General features: G+C 36.6%; 1 non-coding gene across 1 annotated transcript; it reads left to right on the top strand.

Annotated features, from left to right (window-relative positions):
• Nucleotides 1-6,242: 6,242 nt before the first annotated feature.
• On the top strand, nucleotides 6,243-6,361 carry LOC134816177 (5S ribosomal RNA). The gene has a single exon (XR_010160365.1). It is a non-coding gene; the product is annotated as a 5S ribosomal RNA (ribosomal RNA).
• The last annotated feature ends 2,518 nt before the right edge of the window (nucleotides 6,362-8,879 follow it).

Here is an 8,879-nt window from a genome sequence, read left to right on the forward strand (position 1 = left end):
TGCCAATTTTTGCTTTAAAGACAAGACAAGATCAATGGGTTAAAGTAATGGTTAGATATATATATACATATATGGTTAGATATATATACACATATATATATTCAGGGATAGACGCTTTGCCAGTCAATTATAGGCTATATTTAGGTGTCCGTAGATTCAGAAGCTTTAAAGATACAGCCATTTCGGACCACAGGTCTTGAAGATAATTGTTTAGACATTAGTTTACATTATGTTAAAAAGTAATTCAACGTCATCATCACCACTTGATGACGTCATCAAGTTAACAATTTTTAAAAATTGGTTTACACAAAGTAATCATTTTTAAAATCAATTTTACGCCATTAAGGAGTAATTTTATTCAAAATTTGAGGACATATTGAAGTTAGATAATTGTTTAAGCATTCTGAAAATCTACCGGAAAGTTTTTCTAGCTTGCTCCTTCATAAAGATATTCGCTATTGAAGTTAGTGCTTTTTTAAAGAATAATTTTATAAAAACGCTAATTTTACGTTCTAGTATTCTCTGGTGTTGCACCATCCCTTGGGTTGTGGAGCTCGATTTTGCTTCCTAAAGGTCTAAATTGTGTCATAGGCTAGTTTTAAAGTTAAAAATCGAAAAGTTGCACACGTGGGGCAAAAATCACTGAATATTGCTGTTTTCACCAATTTCTGTCAACTCTGGAGTGCCGTTGTGATTACAGTTCTTCTTGAAATACTTTGAAACTTTTCATGCTTATCAAACTATATATAAAACACCATCATGCAAAAATTTACGGTGATTCAATATTAAATAATAATAATAATAATAATTTAAACTTATAGATTATAGTGGCACAACAACTTAAAATGCACAGGTGTGCCACGAAAACAAGTCAGGATACAAGAAAACCTGAAAAGCAATCCACATTTAGGTTCCAAACCATAGAAAATTGTAAAGACTTGATACACTAAATTACAAGGTTAAGGGTATGCACTTAACAGTAGAAACGTTGAAAAAATAGTAAATTAATTAATATCAAAAGCACGTTTAAAAAGAAACGTTTTCAGATACACTTTAAAAGATTCCAGTGACATGCAATTCTTAATTTCAAGAGGCAGCTCATTCCATAATTTAGGGCCAACTTTCTGAAACGATCTTTCTCCATACTGTGAATATACTCTAGGTTCAGTCAAATAGATAAGATGATTATAATTGGCATATTTAAACATATCACTTAAATAATCTGGTCCCATACCATTAAGACATTTATAGACAAGAAGCAATAACTTATATTGAATTCTGTAACTAATAGGCAGCCAATGAAGGTCTTTCAGAGTGTCTCCTAGATGATCATATTTATATAGTCCTACTATAGCTTTAGCAGCTGCATTCTGAACGAGTTGGAGTTGGTGGATGAGGTTGTCACTAATTCCATAATAAAGAGCATTGCAGTAGTCCAATTTGCAGACAATGATGCTGTTAATTATAAGCTTGAGCTGAGCTTTACTGAAGAGATATTTTCTCCTTATTACATTCCTAAGGAGTCTGAAACAATGCTTTTTGAGGGACATGATTTGAGGCTCAAAAGTAAGATGATGGTCAATTTGAACACCAAGGTTCTTTGTTGTGCTGACAAATCTGATACAGGTATCATTTGATAGCTTAACTCCCCCTATACTGACCTGGTTTAGAACTTGAGGTGAGGCGATGATAAGTATTTGTGTTTTTCCAGGATTAAGTTGAAGGCAATATTCTACCATCCAGCGCTGTATGGTCCTAGCGCAATTCACAATTTGGATGCCCAGAACATTTACCTGATCACAAGGTTTGAAAGTTTTATATACCTGGTGGTCATCTGCATATCCTTGCACATTGAATCCAGATTTCTCGATGGTCCTATACAGAGATCTGATGTATATGTTGAATAGCACCGGTCCTAACACAGAACCTTGAGGTACACCAAATTCTAGAATGATCGTATCACTAGTAGAAGAGCCTATTCTGGTTCTTTGAGTGCGGCCTACCAGGAAACTCTTGAACCATTTAAGAGCAGTACCTCCGATATGGATCTCTTCAGAAAGAATTTTGAGTAATTTTCTGTGTTCCACTGTGTCAAAGGCTGCAGATAAATCGAGTATCATGAGAACAGTGGAGGATTTGCTATCACATGCCAGCAGTAGGTCATTTGTTACTTTTAACAAGATGGTCTCAGTAGAATGGAACTTCTTATAGGCAGATTGCTGTGGAACATTGAGATCATTTTTAGCCAGATGTTCATTTAACCTTTTCAGCACAACTCTTTCGATGAGTTTACCCAGAAAAGAGAGGTTAGATATAGGTCGATAGCTCTTGAAGTCATTTGGATCAAGTTTGTGGTCCTTGATGGTAGGAATAATGTCAGCAGTCTTCAAACCGTCAAATGTGCCCTTAGCTAGAGACTGGTTGACCAGTTTGCACAAGACAGGAATGAAACTTGTGATATTGTCTTTGAGGACAGTTGTCGGAAGAAAATCAGATGGTGCACACTTGATTCCACTTTCTTTGATTATTTCAGACAGCTCATCCTCTGTGCATGGTTCAAATTCATATAACCGACCTTCACAGTTAGAATTGTTCTGTTGATTCATAATGTGTTTATCAACATCAAAATCTTCTATGCTGGGAAAATCTTTCCTAATGTTCTTGATCTTTTCATTGAAATAGTGATTAAAATCACTGCAAAGTTTTGAAACATCTTCTGATTCTGGGAGAGGAGTATTCTGATGTCTGTCAAGCTCACGATTGACAATGCTATATATAGCTTTAACATCATGTTGATTTTTGTCAAGTAAACCTTTATAATATTGCTGTTTTTTAAGATTAGCCATGTTTGTTGTTTCATCTCGGATCTCTTCAAAGAGTATCCTGTTCTCCTCACTTTTATGCTTAGTTCTCTCGGCTTTCCTTCTAAGTTTCCTTTGATCTTTGTACTCAGAATCAAACCAGGGAGCATGGGGAACAAAGCTTATAGTCTTTTGGACCAAAGGTGCATGTTCATCGAGGACACTGCCAATACATTGGAAAAATTGTTCACAAGATTCAACAAAGCAGTCTGCCAATTCATAGTCAGAGGAACACATCAGTAAATCAATTGCCAACTGATCACAATCCACGGTTTTAAGCTGTCTAGTATTGATTGTTTTAGGAGCTTTGAGGTTAGTTTGAAACTTCTTGGTGGCAAATATGATGGGGAAGTGATCACTCAGGGTACAGTTTTTCAGGATTTCAATTGTAGACATTTCAATCAAGTTACTCTGGTCAAAGAGCAGGTCAATAGTTCCTCCACTCATGTGGGTCGGATTTTCAATAAGTTGCTTGAAACCATAAGATGAGGTGGTCTGCAGCAGTTCAGTTGAGTTTACAGTAATTGACTCTGTGTGAATATTGAAATCTCCTCCAATTATTATATAGTCACTTTTCAGACTTGCAGAACCCAATAAGTCATCAAGCTCCTCAAAGAACTTCTTTGAGACAGGGCCAGTTCGATAGATGCATAGGACAAGGATCTTCATGTCAGGAGTGCACTTTATAGATCCAGCGATGAATTCAAAGGTTGTCAGGTTCGGAACTTTCAAATTAACAACAGAGAAATGTAATGCCATGTTGTAAATCAGAGCGGTGCCACCACCTCTGTTGTTTGCTCTGAAATCATGAACAATACTGTAGCCATACGATTTTATAACTGCTGTTGTAGTATTGGCTTGGTCAGATAACCATGTTTCAGTTACAATAGCAACGTCTACATCATGGTCTTGAAGTAAGCACATAATGTCGTCACACTTATTATTAAGACTTCTAGCATTCCAGATCATATATCGGAGATGATGCAATTTCTTTGGTTTGGAGGAAACTAGTTTTTTGAATAATAAGATAGGGAGGCTTTAAGTTTCTCTTGCTGAACCCGGTAATATTAGATGCTCACGCAACTTCCGCTCAAGGTTTGCACGTGCGAAAGGTTCAAATTTTGCTCATTCGTGATTTTGAACAAATTCTGCTTTGCCACGACAGTTCAATGTCATTATATATGAATTTAATGCCAACTTGAATGAGTATAAAGTGGCATATTCAGTCAGTGATCGACCGATATGCTTACCTAAACACAAGGAAATGTTTTTAAAGGAAAAATTTCGAAATCGTTGAAATCACCTCCTTATTAATATTAATGAAGTTATGAGTTTACATTTCGGCTTTGTAAAGTACCCTGACATTATAATCAAAAAGAGATGATATTTGACCAAAACCCATAATCATGGGTAGAGTGGACCGCTGCCAGTGTCTCTCTTTCCCAAACAAAAGGCAATGATATCAATTTGAATGACCGTTATCAAATGCAAAATGATACCGAGAATGAAATCGGTCGCTCGCTTTTCCCATTCATTTACAATTGAAATAGATTACATGTTATAAATCGAAACTTATTACAATTCGTAAGCCATGAATGAGTGGGAAAAGTGAGCGACCGATTTCATTCTCGGTATCATTTTGCATTTGATAACGGTCATTCAAATTGATATCATTGCCTTTTGTTTGGGAAAGAGAGACACTGGCAGCGGTCCACTCTACCCATGATTATGGGCTTTGGTCAAATTATGTTATGCAAATATACAAATTATTAGAATTTGTAGGTTTCAATTACATTTTTGGGTTTTATAGCATTATGCACTGGCCAGTATTTGAGTGGAAATCTGGTATGGGCCCTTATATACAGTAGGCTCCTCAATATGCTGAAGAAACAGTGAGTGCATCATAAATCATTTGTTTGCATCGATCATGATACAAGGGGGTTTCACATGATATCAGCCCCTTTCAATTTACAAATTGTGGTAGCTGAAGCTATACGAACCTTGCTTAAAAAATTTTAACGGCGGGTGATACTTTAAAAAAAAGTAAAATATTTATTTCAAGACTGTCGACAACTCGGCGCACGTTTTGGTAGGATATAAACCTACAATTAAAAACTTTCTTTGAACGTCATATCCAATATCAGGGACTTTTATGCACATGCTTTCGGTTCAAAATCGTTTTTAATTAAATCAAAGACTTAAATAAATTCGAGTTTTGACAAGGATGCGTAGACAGTTTTCCAAATATCCATGAAATTAAATCATATTTCATATTGTTTAACGGGTAATACTCGTAAAAGATGTGTTCCAAATATTATCTGCAATTGATACATGTTTCGTATCACAATATCAGAGATAATATAAATTCGAGTTTTTATTATCGCCTTCGGCGGCGCGCGCTTCGCGCGCGAAAAGTGGCATGCAACGTATGTCAAATCTGCAATTGACCGTCGACGCGGACGAGTCCAACTCGGCGCGCGTCTTGGTAGGTTATAAACCTATACTTTAACCAATACAATAACATTTGTTAATAACAGCATAATCTGCTCGCAAAATTTTCATGTTAACGTAAACTTATATCCAAAGTACATTTTATCTGTGACATAACCATGGTGTCAGATTAACTACAGCGGTGCAGATGACTGTTCACTGTTGGCATGCGCGTTAAATCATGCTGAATGATAATATATGATAGTTAATATACTCCCCAAATTGCGCGCATTGCTGTAACTTCTTTCAAAGTTCATGAATGGAGATAAATTATTTTACAATGTATTCAGAGTTAATATACGCACTTAAACAAATCACTTGGAATACTTTTGAAAGAGAATAACAAATTCAAAAACGCTACTGACGTATTTCTCCATAAAAAGCACATTAGCGTTAGATGCTTTTGTCGAGGTGCCTCGAAAGTGATCTTAAACGATTCCCCATTCAATTTTTGTAGAAGAACGCCAATTTAGTGCATAACCAAAGAATTTAATATAATATAACGCGCCACGGCTGTTCTAGCGTGGATTCTAATCCGATAGGATTACGCCATTCCTGGTTGGACGACGTTCGCTGTCCTAGGGCGATCCGATCGCATTTCAGATCGTCGTCCGATCGCTCTTGATCGCTAGGCGCTCGGATTTTATTTTTGAGAGGCGATAGGATAGAAAAATCCGAGAGCCTAGCTCTAGGATTTTACGTCTCCGAGAGGTGTGCTCTCGGATTTATCATTTCCGGGAGATAAAATGCGTGTTGCGCGTTTCCGAACTCAAATAAAATTCCATCGAGATCGAAAACATGAAAAAAAATTTAAAATATTAACTTTTAGTATGTTTTCATTCTTCCGTAAAATTAATGAGAAAATATAGAGAAGCAAAATTCATCATCATTGGATACGGCCATACTCGGTTGAATACACCCCATCTCGTTCGATCTGGGAAGTTAAGCAACTGCAGGCCGGGTTAGTACTTGGATGGGTGACCGCCTGGGAATTCCCGGTGCCGTATCCTTTTGTTATATTTCCGAAGAATTGTTTTACTGAACAGAAGAAATTGTGAATGGCTTTTTCAGAATTGCAGTGGTTATTAAGAATAGCATTTTATCCTCAGAAATATAGTCTATGTTCAAACGCAAGGAAATGTTTCCAAATGTCAGAATAACATGGCTTAGAATAGCTACAAAGTTTTGTCTGAAAGGGCTTTGTTGTCTCATTCTAAGATCTATCTGAAACATTCTTATCATTCTGAAGTTAACTTGAAGAGTACTACACGGTATCCTGATGTTAACTCAAAAAGTACTACAAGGTATCCTGAAGTTAACTTGAAGAGTACTACAAGATATCCTGGATTTAACTTGAAGAGTACTACAAGGTATCCTAGAGTTAACTCAAAAAGTACTACAAGATATCCTGGATTTAACTTGAAGAGTACTACAAGTTATCCTGAAGTTGACTTGAAGAGTACTACAAGGTATCCTAGAGTTAACTCAAAAAGTACTACAAGGTATCCTGAAGTTAACTTGAAGAGTACTACAAGTTATCCTGGATTTAACTTGAAGAGTACTACAAGGTATCCTAGAGTTAACTCAAAAAGTACTACAAGGTTATATCCTGAAGTTAACTTAAAGAGTACTACAAGGTATCCTAGAGTTAACTCAAAAAGTACTACAAGGTATCCTGAAGTTAACTTGAAGAGTACTACAAGATATCCTGGATTTAACTTGAAGAGTACTACAAGTTATCCTGAAGTTGACTTGAAGAGTACTACAAGGTATCCTGAAGTTAACTTGAAGGGTACTACAAGGTATCTTGAAGTTAACTTGAAGAGTACTACAAGGTATCCTAGAGTTAACTCAAAAAGTACTACAAGGTATCCTCAAGTTAACTTGAAGAGTACTACAAGATATCCTGGATTTAACTTGAAGAGTACTACAAGTTATCCTGAGGTTGACTTGAAGAGTACTACAAGGTATCCTAGAGTTAACTCAAAAAGTACTACAAGTTATCCTGAAGTTGACTTGAAGATTACTACAAGGTATCCTAGAGTTAACTCAAAAAGTACTACAAGGTATTCTGAAGTTAACTTGAAGAGTACTACAAGATATCCTGGATTTAACTTGAAGAGTACTACAAGTTATCCTGAAGTTGACTTGAAGAGTACTACAAGGTATCCTAGAGTTAACTCAAAAAGTACTACAAGGTATCCTGAAGTTAACTTGAAGAGTACTACAAGGTATCCTAGAGTTAACTCAAAAAGTACTACAAGTTATCCTGAAGTTGACTTGAAGAGTACTACAAGGTATCCTAGAGTTAACTCAAAAAGTACTACAAGGTATCCTGAAGTTAACTTGAAGAGTACTACAAGTTATCCTGAAGTTGACTTGAAGAGTACTACAAGGTATCCTAGAGTTAACTCAAAAAGTACTACAAGTTATCCTGAAGTTAACTTGAAGAGTACTACAATCGAGGTAAACTATAGGTAAAAATATAATATTAATCATAAAAAGAAGAAAGCTATATGGCGGCTTTGTAGATGTTATCCTGAAGTTGACTTGAAGAGTACTACAAGGTATCCTAGAGTTAACTCAAAAAGTACTACAAGGTATCCTGAAGTTAACTTGAAGAGTACTACAAGGTATTCTGAAGTTAACTTGAAGAGTACTACAAGGTATTCTGAAGTTAACTTGAAGAGTACTACAAGGTATTCTGAAGTTAACTTGAAGAGTACTACAAGGTATCCTAGAGTTAACTCAAAAAGTACTACAAGGTATCCTGAAGTTAACTTGAAGAGTACTACAAGGTATTCTGAAGTTAACTTGAAGAGTACTACAAGGTATCCTGAAGTTAACTTGAAGAGTACTACAAGGTATCCTAGAGTTAACTCTTATAGAGAACTACAAGTTAGCTTCAAGTTATCATTTATCTACTTAATTTAACCTAAACAACCTCCATGTTGTTGTAGCCTGCAGGCAACCGTGGATCAACTTAAGATAAAGCGATGATATGATCCTGAAGTTAACTGACAGAAAGCATGAAGTTTCAACCTACAATTAGATATGCGTCGTCTTCCAATTATATCGGTCCTGATATTTGAAATTTTATCGCCTCTCGGATTTGCTCTCGGATCCTATAGGATTTGAGTATCCTATCGGGTCCGAGAGACAATCCTATCGGCACTCGGAATTGTTAAATCCTATCTCCGCTAGGATTAGCGCTCGGATCCGATAGGTTTTTAATTTCCTATCGGGTCCGAGAGCAAATCCTATCGCCTCTCGGAACTTACACATCCTATCGCCGCTCGGCGATAGGAATTCATCGGAGGTATCCTGGGGGAACCGGATCGGCGTTAGGATTGATAAAATCCGAGATGTCTCGGGCGCGCTAGGATAAATCCTAGGGTAATCCTATCTGATTAAAATCGCAAAAATCGCCCTTTTGAACAGCCGTGGCGCGTACGACGCGACGCGCACAAGCATGGACGCGCGATAATATCCACTGAAAATAGTCTTGCCGCCGACTCTAATTATTTA

Source organism: Bolinopsis microptera, chromosome 5 (genome assembly GCF_026151205.1).
Source record: "Bolinopsis microptera isolate Bmic1 chromosome 5, MBARI_Bmic_1.0, whole genome shotgun sequence".
Lineage (NCBI taxonomy): Eukaryota > Metazoa > Ctenophora > Tentaculata > Lobata > Bolinopsidae > Bolinopsis > Bolinopsis microptera.